We start from the raw sequence: 16,759 nt of genomic DNA, 5'->3' as shown, positions 1-16,759 counted from the left end.
ATAATATTACTTGCCCTGCAGTATTTATGCTAGTAACAACTTTCTCCTTTGTGTCTCATATATATGACCTCTTCTCTGAATCAGAGAAACTCTTTTCCACCAAGATGGCCACAATTATTGCCATAGATATTCCTCAGCTGTTGTTTCTAGGGCATCAGGCAGAAGCTTAGCAGAAAATTGTGGGCCAGTGCAACGAGGTGTGTTTGACTGGGATTAGTTGAGGTACAAATTTTAGTTTGGAGTGTAATGGTTAGGACTTGCCAGATTCATGGAGTTGAAGGTTGACTTCAAAGCAATGAAAAACTTGATTTTTCCATCTTGGTAATCCTTCCCATAGCATGCTCCCCTTACATCTCTCCCTTATTCTTTTACTTAAATGCCTAGTGGCTACCGGCATTTCCAGTTTCCTCCTTTCCGCAGAATAAATCATTGCCCTATCCATTCTATTAAACGTCTTTTTGTTAGTTACTTCTAAGGAAATATTAATGAAAACCAAGGTTGGACCCAGCTGAAAGCATACAAATTGGTAATAATGTATACAGGCCATATTTAAATTCAGTGCTATGCTTATGAAACAACCAATTCCAATATGCAAGTCTTGTACATCATACTTACTTTGATACATGAGCAATTTAAATTTGTCTTACTCTCTGAGATGTTAAGTTATACAGAAAAATAGCAAAGCAGATTTCAGGATATGTCTCTGCATTTTTAAATGAGGCTGATGACTGTCTTCAGCACCAAATCTATGGTTTTGAAATGGATTTCTTATGAGCTTTAGTGATAAAGAAACATAAAGAATCTGGTGAAAACTGTGTTCTTCAAAAAACATTTGTATTTCCATTTGAAACGGAGATTCAGGCTCTAGGCCATTTGTCTTAACATGAGTGTACAGTTTTTACAAATGAAGCTTTGTAAAATTAATGCATTTAAAATACGAGTTTCTTGTAGCAAATGGAAACCAAAGAGTGAATCTATGTGTGATATTATGAGATGAATAAATGCTTGGATAATGAAAACATTTTCTGACTTGAATATGAATGAAAAATTTCTTGCAAATGATGTGGTGAGATTTATCAGATACTCGCATCATATTTGCTTGATAGACTCTGACCCTGAAGTTAAACTAGGAAAGTCTTTTGCTGAAGGAAGTTGGAAATAACACCCAAATAATTCTGAAATGTGTATTATGAGCATTGTGAAATGCTCATATTGTAGCAGAAATTATTAAAGTGATTTACATTTATATAGCTTCTACATTGAGAAAGTGCCTCCGGAGCTTTATAAACTGAATGCAGAGATCAGTGCAACCAAAATGGGAAGTGTTTGTCTCCAAATATTTTATTTTAATACCATATAGCAGCAGCATGTGATATTTTGGGCAGAATATGGTGATTGCTTCATCAAAATTTCAGGGAGAATTGACTTGACCTGGAGAATTAAGCTAAAACTCTTAAGAAAGAGTTGCATGGTATATTTAAGAATTCAAGAAATAGAGGGTATACATAATTGTAAAGATTAAACCACATACACCTTGGGAAATTAGTTTAGGACAGACACTTGTGAAGTAGAGCTACTTCCCTAATGCAGACAATATTTCTCCTTGCTTTGTTTCCCTCTCTCTTTTTGAACACCTGTGAATTCCTTTGAGCTCTTCATCTGGATGACAAGGCATTTTAACTTTACTGAGCAGAAGAAATCTGGTTTCAAATGGAATGTTAAGTTTCAGAATGTTACTTATGTTTCAAAACCATATATCCATGTTCCAAATTGTGAAAAAGGAAAGACCAATGGTGGTGGGGAAAGGTAGGCCAAAAAAGCTGTTTAACTATACCTCTGTTTGCCTAATAGTCACACAGCTGCAGGTAGTCCCCAGGAAAGGAGGTAGGTCTCATTCTTCTACTGATGCAACTATAAAGCTGGTAAGAGGAAAATTGGATCAGCTGAAAAAAGTAAGTTAGGGAGAGCCACTCTTGAATTTTTGCTGGAGCATTTTTACCTAGGCTAATTATGTGACATAATTTGGAGCCATCAGGGCGCTTATGCTTGTGAAGAAACCTGCTACGTGCTCTTGCAAAGTCAAGACTTGTGAAAAAGGTTCAAACTGGATTCCCTCTGTATCTCCTCTTGTACTGTACTTCGGAGTTGGTTATTACTTTCACTGACCAACAGAATGATACTGATTGTAATACACTTTTTTTTTTTTTTTTTTAAATACTATCACAAGCCATACAGCACTTGCAAACCATGCATTACAGCCTTTTAGGAGACTGTGTATCCAGAGCCTTCCTGAAGTTTAAGAAAACTTGTCAATGTCAGTGCTGTCAGCTTTCATTATTCAGTGATTTTCGTCAAGCTTGTTAAGCACAGTTTCCCTTTATAAATTCTCATCAGTTTTCTAGTTAATCTGTATCTGTTTTTTTCACATTCCGTATCACAGAGACCTTAACTACAAAAGCAGCACTTACATCATGGAATTTCTGTTTCATTTACTGTTTTCTTGTGAGTATGGTCATCATATTAAGATCTTCATAGTTTGAAGTCCAAATTTTTTCCTGGTTTTATTATATTTCAGGACTCTGGGGAAGGTAAAAACAGACAATGGGTCAGTAAAACTCACAGCTCCTCTACAGCTGCTGCTCAAATAAGTTGTATATGTCTCTGTTCTTAGGATCATCACCAAAATATTGCACAGATTCTCTGTAATTATTACTAAAAATGATGAGAAGCATATCTTGCAAGGAATCAAATGGCATCAGGATGCTCAAAGTTTTCCTGAAAGAAAGAGTGGAAACTATGGTGTGTTCCCATATATACCCCATGGTCAAAGTGACCAGATTATGGAGTCTTTCTACTGCAGGAAACTGTTCCTAGGAGGCCAACAGTGAAAACTTTGCAACTTTTCAAAACTAAAACAGTAAATCCTCTGTGATTTTAGTTTTGGCAAATATTGAAGTATATGTCAAGCCAGCTGTCTCTCCTTTCAGATAGTGGCTATGCTTAAATCGATCTCCGTAACACAATAGCCATCGTGTAGACACTTTTGGACAAGCAATTAATTTTGAAACATGACAAGGCAGAGATAAAGTCAGTTTTAATTACTGTACCTCTATCAGTTGACTTTTACAAGCTTCTGAATTATAATTTTAAAAATTGCAATATTTACTGTATTTCTAAACGCAGGACATGCCTAATGAACGTTTAGAATTTATAGTCTTCAGAGAAAAGTTGGACCCAGTTAAAAAGGAAGTGTTTGTCTACTTCTCATAGCCTAGTACAAAATCTCACTATGGACTCACTAGATAACTGTAAAGGATGTTCTTATGATCGCAGCCCCAGAAATATGGCCTCAGTTCTCTACCAAGTATAGATTTTCTGTTTGATTTAGACAATTGATTAATTTCTCTGCTATTCAGTCTTCCTTTTCTAAAATTAGGATAATATTCGCTAGCTGTGTAAGTTGATAATCTTCACTGGTTGATGGCTGAAGCTATTCGTGTGTAACAACGTTAGTGGTAGTATAAATAATGCAGAGGGAGGAATGTTAAGTTGAAATTATTATAAATTGTCTGCAAGTCTTAGGGAGGCAGTGCAGGTGTAGTGGCTGCACTGAGGATGTGGAAGAACACAATATACTAACCCATTCTTTCTATAAAAGGGTTTGAACTTTCCTGTTAATGCAGCATAGCCCATTTACTTTCTAAGCTCAGTCTGTATTGTTCTAATGGGAGGATTCTAAAAGCTCAGCTCAGGATGGCTGCAGTTGCTTTCAGTTAGGAAAACCGAAACCCTCCAAAGTTGATTGTTCTTAATCAATGCAACTTAGCCTTAAGCAGTAAAGAACTAAAGTTTATCAGAAAAGAAAACATAAGAGTAATGAAATGCTGCAGGTTATGGTATAAATTATTGAATATAAGCTATATTCTGCTTTTGCTGAAAGAGATTTATAGGTGTTATGGACCTATTACTACTTAATGCCTGACTTGTAGAACTTACAAGAACCTCAGGACATGTCTGCTATTCAAAGCAACACTGAGCTGAGGCATTTGAGCTAGTGCAGTCCACATAGCACTGTGGTATCAACCAATAAAGCAAAGTTAAGTAGCCAAGTCAACAGGGCTATTCCTAACATATAACGTAGCCTTGAAGGTTAGTCTTTTCTGACTGGTCAGAAATACAGTTAATCTCAGGCTGCAGCATGATTAGAATAGCAGTTTATCATGAAGGGAAGAGTTCTTTTCATGAGACGATCATATGGTCATCACCACAGTAATTTTTTGACAACAGAGGTCATGAATATTGTATTTTTGGCTAAATCCAGTGCTTTTATGCATATTAAGCTTTGTAGGTTAAACTTTCTATCATCCAGGTGCTGCCTGGTTTCTGGACGGAAGTAGTGCATAGTTTGGAGGTGGCGTATTTCTAGGTGTACCTACACATAGAATTACATGTTAGTAGTAAAGATGGCTAGAGTTGAGCTGACCAAGTTGAGCTTATGAAAATTGTGACTTTAGTCTCATGTATCCAAATTCCACCTTAAAAAAATCTAGTTTAGGTGGTTTTGTTCAGTTTAGTTCTAGTTTTGGTACATTTTTGTTCTTGACCTAGAGTCAGAAAAGTGAATGTCTTCTCTAGAGTTAAGAAAATGAGGAATTAGGCAGTTGCATCTACCACATGTCAATACTGTGAGTTTAACAGAAATATTTGGACTGTTCAAATTCATGAGGAGGGACTATAGTCAAAGAAAGAAATAGAAGCAGAGTAAGACTAAATGAAGGTGTAGGCTTTGTATATATTTGATACTATATGAGCACAGCATTTTGATTTTACTTAATTTAGCAAGAGAAAGTGAAGCAAATTGCTCATTTGCATGACAGCTGGATACATGATTCTGTATGATAGACCATGATATCTTCATATATAGTGGCTTTCTTAATATCAGATCTTCATTATTTATGTCTACAACCACCTAATATATTATTACTGAAATTAAAGAGGTTTTATACCATGCATAAGTTTTGTGACTTAGTGTTTTCTCCTTTATCCAGACTTAGATCTTGTCCCATCCAGGCTTCAAAGAACTAGGAACAATGAGAACAGAAAAGTTGGAGGAAACAAAAATGTAAGCTAAATAAATAGTTATATTGATCTGATTTTTTAAATGTGCCGAAAGTGTAGGACTGGAATAGCTAAAAGGCGGGGTTGTATTTCTTGTTTTTGTAAAGCATGTTGCTACTCCATCTTCCCTGTATTTTTCTTCCATGTTAAACAGTAACCGAATTCTTCTGAACATTTCAGCTTTTTATTAACACTACTGCAAAGGTTGTAAGTACAAGGCTAGCAATATTTTGGTGAACCACCTTTTGCTCTGGTCTAGTTATGGACAGCAATGATGACTTTAAGAAACCCCTCAAAACACTTACTCTTAGTCCAGCCCTTATATTGTTTATGACAAGCAGTGCTGATTAAATAGCCAAGGAACACTCTTAACATAGCAGTGAAGCAGAAGAGGAGCTAGACCTAACCATGGGTACTAGGTAGTCATCTCACCTAGTATTACTGATCTAATTTAAATATCACTGTGGTTTCTATGGGTTATTAGGACATCAAAGGACTGCAGGAACACTATGTTACCCAACATTTTTGTGTAAACCATAACTTGTATGAGGATTGCAATAATATTTCCATGGCACCCAAGGAAGCCATTCTGACCACACAGAATACGGATTTTGGGCAGCAAATAGGCTTGAAAAGCTGGTCAGATTACCATAACATATTAACCACAGTTTCATTTCTTCTAGCTGTTTTCATTATATTTTGCTCTTAATTATACTGGTTTTGTATGTTACACATTAAAAATTATTCTGGTTTTGTGAGGAAATGATCAGGATTTTTGTTATAATGTTGGTTTTTTCAACCTTTTTTTTTTTCTAAATTAAGTGAGTAAATTCAAGTTTATATGCATAAATCTTCCCACAGATACAACCTGATGTCAGATAAATTGAATTCTAGTAAGAGTTCTGAAATGTATCAGACCAAGGATTTTAAAGATAATGTAAATCTGCAGGACCAAAACAATTCCCAAAGCAGCTGAGATGGATACTGAAGCTTTCCTTTTCATGTTGTAGATCCTTAGTGCTTCAACCATGGCAGGGCTTGTACCTCCTTGATTAAGAGTAAAAGACAGGCTAAACGGCATGCCAAGCAGTTTTAAGGCTGTCAGTGACATATTAAAAAAAGTACAGTGTCCGTGGGAAGACTTGGGAAAAGCATATGGAGGTAGATGCTCCATAACCTGTGAGGAGGTTGCAGGAGGAGCCTGCCATAAATTTCTAAAGATACCTATGGCACAAAAATGCATTTGTGTGTATTATTCTTTATTATCTTCACTGTTGCTGGTTGTCCAATGTCATTGTATCTACTACTGGCAGTCTTAATGGGTCCCCCACAAATTATGCAATTTAGCTGCTACTTCTTAGTTTCCCTGCAGTGATCCCATAAACACACTGTCACAGTATTTTGTGGACACTGTAAGAGGTTTAAATGCTACAGCAATATATCTGTCAAGTATCTTTCAAAAACACAATACATTTTTTTAGGGAGTAATTAGAGATGTAAAATTCACATGAAAAGTAGGATCTGTGTGTGGACGTTAGAATCTCTGTGTAAGGATGAAGCTAACAATAACTGCACTAAAATAACTTTACACTTTCCTTAGCATGTTAATCCTGGAAGTGGCAGAATTCTTAAATGTAGGTACACAAAAGATTAATCATGAAAAACAAATTAATCTAGACTATCTATGGATTTTTAGGCTTTTTTTCCCCCCCTGAACTTGCAGCATTACTGTATTTTAAGCAGAAAGATAAAACACAAATAACACAATTATTTTACCTTCTCTCAGAATATAGTCCCATGTTTAGCAAAAAAACAGTTTTCTAATTCTTCAGCATGCTCTGTGAGAAATCTCCTGAAAAATCTTGGAGAATCTTTGGCTGAGTCTGACCTACAGCATGAGGGGAAAACCACAGGGTAGTCTGAAAACAAAATTTAAAATGTAGGTTTGAACAAGTGTTTGCTGGGTTTAGCAGATCAAACAGCAGCAAACTTAACATTTACTTTCCCTTTGAACAAGGAAAGTCAGTATCAGGCTTACTTGCTTGCTTTTAGTTGGAATGCTGGAAACTTAGCTTGAACTACTTGACTTCAGAAGATGAAATTACCTAAAAGCTTGAAACTGCCAAGAAAAAAAGCAAGTCCTTTATCTTCTGTATTTATATTTTATCTAACTTTCTGGACTTAGTCACTCTAGAATTTAAGGGAACGTTAAACTCTATAAGCAAAGGAGTACCTTGTTCTGATCAGAACATTATGTAAAATGAGATTTGTGCAACACTAATAAATCCTGTGCTCAATGTACAGTGAAAAAAGTGCAATAGCAATTATTTTTATTTTAAAATATGAAGGCAGTTTATTTGAACATTCTGTTTCAGAGCATAAGATTATTTCCTATAAAAAAGGTCACAGTTTATATGAAAAAGACAAAAGGCCTGCTTGTAAACTCATTTCTACAAGTACAAATAATGAGTTGTGACTCGAGGGTTCCACTGTTATTGCTTGAAGAACACTGATCTGAGAGCACAAACTACCTATTCACTGAATTTTGTGTAGTACATATATATCTGCAGTCACTCTGATGTGTATGTGTGTGCGGCAGAGGAGTTGCTGGGATTCCTGAATAGCTGACCTGAAAGTCAAGAATCCTAATCCCGTCTGTGGCTGTTACTGCTTTTTTTTTAACAAATTACCCATTTACCCTTCTTTTGGTTTCTCCTGCCATGCTTTCTGGCTTATTCAGAAGGGAAGCATCTCTGCATCTCTGTTGTGTTTAAGGCAAACAGAATCTTTGCCTGTTTTGGCTAGTGTCAAAATACTGTTAATTTTCAATTAATAACAATATATAGTAAGTTTTATGGTTTTCCTTGCAAACTTTATACATTTTCACGATTTTCTGGCCTGCCTTTTTTACAGCACCGAATCTGGAACCTAGGCAGATATTTTTTTTTTTTTTTTAGTCTGAGCTTTATAAAGAAAAAAAATCTTGCTTCAGGACAGCTTGTTATGGAGAAAAGCTTGAGCAAGTTTTGTATCAGTTCAAGCTATGTTCAATGTTCATCCTTAACGTTCAAGTTTGCTATGTAAACAAAAATGTCTGTTTCTTAATGAGATTATTACCTATTAACTTGCCACATATGGTTGTTCCTCTAGATGATATTAATCAAAGTAGAAAATTAACTTCATACTAGAGATAAGCTGAGGTTAGAAGGCAAGACTTGGTCCAAAGGGCCTGATACTCATACTCATTCCTCTAAATCTGCCTCAACATCTCCTTTTGGATTGTCATCTGATTTAACAGAAAGATTAACACAGTTAATAAAAAAAATCTCTGAGCAAAAGCTGTAAAAACTCTTTTCTGGACAAAATACAGACACATCAAGAGAAAAAAACTCATGTTAATAGCAAAGAGTTTGTTGGGGTTTACTTATTTATTTATTTATTATTCCCCACTGAAAAGGAGGCATATAATTCTTAATGGTGAGAGGAAGAAAAAAGTCTTTTAGATCGTTAGTCTTAATTTTCCATAAATAACTTGGCAAGAGGGGGATACTGCAACTAAACATGTAATTATGCAAAGTTGTGTTTAGAAATAAACCATAGATTAGGGGATATTAATTCAATTCAAGGAGTGAAGATCATGTTGAGACACAAGATGCAGATAAATTACCTGATACAGCGCTCTCTGTTACCACCCCTAGACTGCTGCTGCAAGTCAGCAAACAAGTATTTTCTGAGCCAGTCTGGTAATCACTGCCCTATTCCACAGAGCATCTGGGTGACATTCAGTTCAGCTCATTCCTTCATGTTGTGTACATCACAGCTGGAACTGGAAACAGAAGAAAGAAAATGTATTTGTTGCTGCTGATCTAAAATGATGAAAGAAGCAATTCCATGCTGTTGAACATCAGTGTTGCTCTTCTTTGCAATTTTTCTGGTTCTGCTATTTTTCTTTTGAGATCAGATGACAATATTCAAAGGAAAGGCTTAGGGATTTATGTAGTGGCATAATGACATTTTTTGTTCTGTTCTTTAATTCTTAATATTGTTTTTTACATATATCTACTGAGCTGAGCATTCGGATGACATTTTCACAGACTTATCTACTTAAACTCAACAATCTATTTCACTAGTAATAATAAGTCATTTAGAACCCTTCACTATGTATGAGAAATTTGATTTTTACATATGTTATTAATTTTTTATTATCAACACTGAATTTAATTCTCTGTTTTATCACCCAATCAGAATCTTAAAATCCCTCTACAAATATTTCGTAGTCAGCTTTTATTTTGCTGGTGGTGGCAACCAAATATTTCTTCTCCACATCAGTTTTGATTAGGGATTTTCAGATAACTGAATACAATTTTTAGAAGAATGAAGTGAGACAAAAATATTTGATTGCCATAGTCTTCTAACTCTCCAATTTTGCTTGGGATCTTTCCTGTTCTATTTCAAAATTTTTCATTCTTTTCTTGTTATGTTTGAAGAATTTTCTGGTTATAGGAATGTATCAGCTGCGTTACAGTTACTGACACTTTGCAAGACCTAATTGTTAACATTTACTTTAAATCTGGTAGTAAACTATTGCTTGTTTGTGTTTCAAAGTAACAGGCTAGAAACTTCTTATGATATACCAGAGAAATAAAAATTCAAAGCACAATACTTCAGAGAGAGGCTATTAGAATGATCAGAGCACAAAAGGCACATAAGAGAAGATCAGCAGCATTTGGTTTGCTCAGTCTAGCAAAACAAGAAGTAGTAGAAGAATTGGTCTGTTTTCTTGAAATTTGACATGAAATAAGAACAGGCTTTTCAAGATGGATCTTGGTATTTTCAGGAAATTATGTTATACATTACTTGCAACAGAAGAGAATGGAGCTCAGAGATAGCAATCCTCTTTTAGTTCTGTGCCATGTCAGATTAAGAAATATTTCATCTTACCTGTTTATTATGAAAATAAAGTTTCCTGCATTTTAAGGCATCTCCTGTGTGCCATTCCCCAAAAATGTATTAAACCATTAGCAAGTAATTTCTTACAGCAGTTTTGATTTTACAAAAATGCAAAACCCAGTCCCTGAAAATTAAGCAATTTTAATGATATAGCAAATTGTGTAACAATGTCAGTGAATGTCAATCAGAAAATTAAATATGAATGTTTACTTTTACAAAGAAATTGATCAGAGGAGTTTTTTCTGTTCTATATGTGATAATTTGTTCTACTGTAAAAAGCATTGGATACAAACCGAATCCTCTTTCACTGTTCTAAATCATACTCTAGTAGCATGCCTTCTATGGAACACACAACTGCTTTTTGCATGTAAATACGGTGTTAAGAACTGACTGGAAAAGAAATGATTCTTGCTGTGTGCCTCATAAAGTCCTCCAAGGTCTTCATTAAGACATGAAGTGACGGTTGAAAAGTGCAGTAATTTGTGGGAATGGACGCAGGTTTTGTGAAAGCTTAGTGGAAATCAGGGATGATCTGCATTACTAAAAATTGTTGCAAAGTGCAGGAGCAGTAGGTAGAAGACAATTTTCGTCAAGGAAACACTAAAACCTGGAAACTGTTAATGACAGATGGTATAAAAGAAATTGTAATAGACTGTGCATCTGCAACTCTGTCTTCAGCAGCTACTTAGGTTATGCTGAAATCAGCAGAAATAGTCTCCTTGGTGGCAAAGGGCAAGGTAGCGAGTGAGAATTTCTTAACTGATAATGCCCACAAAAAAGCTAATAATCTAAGTATGTGAGAAGAACTAGTAAAAGGTACAAAGAAACAATCCAACAAGCAGTCATTTCTTTAAAGACAGAGCCTTTGAAAAAGACAGAACCTTTAAAAACCTCACGCAGAAAAGTGTCATGACAAAACGGCAGGTGAATGTCTAAGGAAACACAACTTTAATGCAGACTTTCAGAAAAAACACTAGTAGGAATATATGTGTGGTTCATTATGTAAAAAACATAACTCGCTGAAAATATCTGGTCTGCAACATCATCACATTTGCATCATGTTATCTATTTTTCCATAATCCAGATTTTCTCTGTAGGTATACTGATGGGTTTTTTCTCTTTTTAATACCACAGAGGCCACTTCCCTGTCAAATGGGACTCCTGTTGTACTGGGTTTGTGTGGCAGGGTTCTGGTAGTGGGGGGCTACAGGGGTGGCTTCTCTGAGAAGGTGCCAGAAGTTTCCCCCATCTATGAGAGCCAGTGCCTGCTAGCTCCGAAATGGACCCGCCTGGCCAAGGCTGAGACCATCAGTGATGGTGACAGTGCTTTTGAGGTACCATATTAAGAAGGGGTGGGTGGGGGGGGTGGGTGGGGGGGGTGGGTGGGCAATCCGTGCCAGCAGAAGAGAACAGTGAGGCTATGTGAGAGTGGCGGCCCTGCAGCCCCCCGGCAGGGCTGGGCCGGGCAGGGGGAGGCCGGGGGGGACCGGCCCGGAGCAGAGCCCCCCGGCAGGGCAGGGCAGGGCAGGGCAGGGAGAGGCCGGGGGGGACCGGCCCGGAGCAGAGCCCCCCGGCAGGGCAGGGCAGGGCAGGGCAGGGAGAGGCCGGGGGGGACCGGCCCGGAGCAGAGCCCCCCGGCAGGGCAGGGCAGGGCAGGGGCGGGGGGAGGCCGGGGGGGACCGGCCCGGAGCAGAGCCCCCCGGCAGGGCAGGGCAGGGGCGGGGGGAGGCCGGGGGGGACCGGCCCGGAGCAGAGCCCCCCCGGCAGGGCAGGGCAGGGCAGGGCAGGGGGAGGCTGGGGGGGACCGGCCCGGAGCAGAGCCCCCCGGCAGGGCAGGGCAGGGCAGGGCAGGGGGAGGCCGGGGGGGACCGGCCCGGAGCAGAGCCCCCCCGGCAGGGCAGGGCAGGGCAGGGCCGGGCAGGGGGAGGCCGGGGGGGACCGGCCCGGCGCAGAGCCCCCCCCGGCAGGGCAGGGCAGGGCCGGGCAGGGGGAGGCCGGGGGGGGACCGGCCCGGCGCAGAGCCCCCCCGGCAGGGCAGGGCAGGGCCGGGCAGGGCCGGGCAGGGGGAGGCCGGGGGGGGACCGGCCCGGAGCAGAGCCCCCCCGGCAGGGCAGGGCAGGGCCGGGCAGGGCCGGGCAGGGGGAGGCCGGGGGGGACCGGCCCGGAGCAGAGCCCCCCCGGCAGGGCAGGGCAGGGCCGGGCAGGGGGAGGCCGGGGGGGACCGGCCCGGAGCAGAGCCCCCCCGGCAGGGCAGGGCAGGGCCGGGCAGGGCCGGGCAGGGGGAGGCCGGGGGGGACCGGCCCGGAGCAGAGCCCCCCCGGCAGGGCAGGGCAGGGCCGGGCAGGGCCGGGCAGGGGGAGGCCGGGGGGGACCGGCCCGGAGCAGAGCCCCCCCGGCAGGGCAGGGCAGGGCCGGGCAGGGGGAGGCCGGGGGGGACCGGCCCGGAGCAGAGCCCCCCCGGCAGGGCCGGGCAGGGCCGGGCAGGGCCGGGCAGGGCAGCCCGCGGGCAGCCCAGGGCCGGGCAGGCCGTGCCCCCCGCCCGGGGAGGGCCCCGCGGGGGAGGGCAGCACACGGTGTGTGTCAGGGCCGGGGGGATCTCTCCCCGCCCTGCCCTGCTGTGGCCGGCCCCAAAGGCCCCCGGCTTCCCCCGGCGGAGCCCGCTGTGCCGGGAGGGAACTGCCGAGCGCTCTCCCTGCCCGGGCCTCGCCCCACCGGCCGGGGGTTACAGGGGCTCTGCCCGGCACCGCGCGGGGGGCGCCGGCGGGCGGCAGCGCCTCGCACCGCGGGGCGGCCGGGGTCGCACCACCAGACCCATTCAACAAAACTGGTTTAAGCGTTCTCTGTTAAGGCTACAGAGTAAAACAAGACGCAGTCTCTGAAGACAAATCCATTTACCCTTATGTTTCTCAAAATCCCATCGCTATTTTAGGAGAGAGGAAGGGAAGGAATTTTACTGGAAGATGCAATTAGAACAATCGTATTACACAGAGTTTAGAAATACTGTCTTCCTGTAAAGATGTATAATTCAGAAAGTATTTATTTTGAATAAATTCGCTTTGCATGTTATCTTCAGGTCTTTAACTGGCCAGCTTTGATTATGCTGTATCATCCCATCTGACACTTTTAGAATGGAGATCTATAATTGGTTTTAATTTTTTTTTCATCATCAAGACATATTTTGGTATTAAAAGAATAAAGGTATTGAAGTGCAACCAAATATTTCAGTTTTACAGAAACAGAAACATTCAGTAAATATATACAGATTATTTTGTGAAAGAAGTTATTTTTATGTTGGTTTTTTTCCCCCCAGTTTGTTCATAGGAAGACGTTAAAACATTGTGAAATTTGCAACTGAATGTGTTGAATATGTTTTTGTCCTTGCTTAGGCCCTGTAAACCCTTCAGCTGCTGCACTAAAATCCAGAAGGGGGTTTTGAATGAGAGATCTCATTTCTAGCAGTTCCCGGGCAGGTCTAGCCTTACAGCCTGGAACTGACAGCTGTGTCAGGGAACACCTCTGGCTCCGAGCTGCAAGGCTTGCTGCTGCCGGCGCTGCTGGCCTTGCTCCGAGGTCAGTGGTCTCTGGCAGGAGGCTGTGATATGACCTTCTTCCGCATCAGCCTGACTTGCAGTATTTCATAAGGTTTTCACACATTTCTTCTTGATTTCCGTAGAAATGAGACAGTTCGAACTCGGGGCAAGGGATCTCAGTAGGACTGAATTTTGCGGAAACATGGGATCCAGAATCTGTAACCTGGACAGCTGGGATTCCTGTACAACATGTAGGGAAGGCTGAGCAGCCCAAAGAGATCCACAGAAACGGGAATGGCTTGCAGGGTCAATAGCCTAAGGAAGCAGATGCTTAAAGAGAGCTGAGGGCTGGTGATGGTTTCTACCATGATAATATTGATGGGGACTCTTTCAATATCAGAGGATATCTAGAAATGCTATTCATTTCCTTCACTGAGTGGTTTCCAAATATATAGATAATAAAAGGGTATAAAAAAAGAAGTAGTTATACACATGGTGCACAGGTGGGAAAGTAAGTGTTGGTATGATTTGGCTAGGGTCAAAAATAAACCAAACAAAAAAACCAACCAAAAACAAACAAACAAAAAAAACCAACCAAAAAACCAAAAACTGTTGGCAGAACTGTTTGCTGTCCCTCCCTGGTGTCTTCAGAAATTGTCCGTCTTTCTAAAGAGAGTTTTGTTGCCTCTTTTTTTCCCACTTATTCATAATAAAAGTTATAAATTCCTTTCTGCACATTCATAAACTAGTGAGCAAACCAGCTGTATTGAAATGGAGAGAGATTTAATACATCCTAATTTGCTGTGGTATAATCATATAAAATATATTTACCACTGAGAATGAGTTTTAAATTAGTTATAAACAAATTGAAATAATTTAGACTCATTAAGAATAACTGCATCTGGCAAAGTTTTGCTGTAGCAACTTCACCACAAGATTTCTGATGAAGCCTGCTCTTTCTGAGTGACATACTTTTTCTTAGCATGAAGCCTCAGGTGGGGGACTATGGTTGTAATTGAATACATAATTAAAATTAAAATATTACACGAGGTTTTTTTAGAGTAGAGAAAAGCATGTATCCAGTACTGCAATCAAAATCTGTATTAAGAAAAAGAATCAAATTGTTGTGTTGGAAATGCCTAAGTGTTGGAAAGCTTCATTTGCTGGGAGTATTACTGTGTTTCCTAGGTAGAACTTACAGTCTGAAAAAAAAGACACAGCCTGATTTTATTCCTGCAGTTAGATCTGACAACAACATGTCAGTGTCATCTCAGCTCCTCTCAGGACTTGGACAAATGCTACCACAGCAAATATCTCTAAAGTCAATTCTAGCTATAGGGGCACAGGATAAGTCTGTGTGCTTTGAAAGAAAGGAAAACCAGTGAATTTTGTCTTTAATTGGAAGTAAGTTGTCCCCTAGCTGAAGTATTTCTGCACTGTGTTATAATCTCCTTTTTGTCTAGGATCCTGTTCTTTGTACAGCCCTTGGTGTATTGGTTCAGAATTGTACTCTAACCCTTTTTGATATGTTTGGTCAAATATTCCTCCAACCTTTTGCCTATGCATTTAGAAACTGCAAATGGATACTTGAAAGCCTTTTTTTATTCAGTGTGCATTCGTTCCAATAAACATCTCTGGTGCACTGCAGGCATTTTACTTCATCTTCTGCCTCATTGTCTTCTTGAGGTATGTACAGATTTGCACTATGGCATGATTTCTTGTCTTACTGCTTAATTAACCGTTAGTGTGGTGGCATTCCTAGACTGCCTGCAGAATTATTTCAGAAGAATGTGTCTGTGTAGATAGGCAATGTCAAATATAGCAGCTTTCTACTTAAAATATTGTTATTTGCTAGCACTAAGGACATTATTCTTTTGAATAAAGGCTGTTAAGACTCTTTGCTGTTAGTTTACTTTAAACCTGAGCTGTGAGCATTCAAAATCAATGCAAGCTTTGTTTTTATGCGGAGACATTTTGAAACATTAGCCCAGACAGACCCCTGAGAAACAGAAGAACTGCTTTCAGTAGTTGCTTATCTATTTTGTACTTACTGAGTGCTTGCTTACTTATTTGAGGTAACTACCAATGTTCTGCAGCATCCAATAATGAAGCTGCTTTAATGAGAGAGAATTTGGAGTTTCCTTTCCTATTGTTGTGGTGATGACTAGAAAAGCTTTCTTAAAAAAAAAAAAAGAAAAAGAAAAGAGAACAGGCAAATTTGGAAAGTTTCTTAATTTTGCCCCAAAGGAAAAAGTTATTAAACCAGAATGAACTGAAAGCCATGTTAACTAAGATGTTATAACTGAGTCCCAATTTTTTTAAAATGACAAATGAGCAAAAGTTGTCAAGATTTTTGAAATATATTTTTTTGGTTGCTGAGTGTTTCAGATGTCTGTTCAGCTACTGTGCCCTTAATAACCTCCAACTTCTTTTGGCTTTTGTCTGTACTGTTGTTTTACTATTGACCCATTGTTCCTAAAATATGCATTTATAATCTGGGCTGTGATCTTCACCGAAAAGTGAATCCAATTTTAATTTCTTCCTTCTGCAAAAGCAGAGAGCAAAAGTTCATAGGGATCAAAAAACAGGGACAATGAATAGCTGTAAAGAAAAATGTAAGGCACTTTCACCTTTTGTAACCTTTTACACAACAAAGGATCAGAAATATATATATATATTGAAAATATCTTGGAAAAGTATCCAAGCAATAACATTAATTTAGGTATTCCTGTGAACCAGACTGTTTTCCTAGGACTAGTACAAGTTTAATGACTTTGAAATAAAAGCTGACAGATTTAAACAGTGGAAAACAGAAATCAATGGTTCACAGCTTCAAACAGGTGAAGATTGACATATTTTAAATACCTAATGCTTAGAATTAAAAAAAAAAAATACCATTTTTAATAGAACATGAAATGCTTATGAAATCTCTACAAAAGTAAAAAAAGCCTATATTTTCTAGAGATAGTATATCAATGAAAGAGTTAATGGCAGACAAATGGTAATGCTTTAAATAATATGAAAATTATACACAAAATTTCTGGTGAAAAGCAGTTCTGTGAAATAAAATGGTTGTACGGAAGGTAAGCAATAAGGATTTAGTAAAATTGAAACCATTAAATCTTCATAATATGAAGATACTAAGTATCAGGTTAAAGAAG

This window comes from Falco naumanni, chromosome Z, assembly GCF_017639655.2.
Source record: "Falco naumanni isolate bFalNau1 chromosome Z, bFalNau1.pat, whole genome shotgun sequence".
NCBI lineage: Eukaryota > Metazoa > Chordata > Aves > Falconiformes > Falconidae > Falco > Falco naumanni.
Note: the sequence above shows the minus strand (reverse complement) of the source record.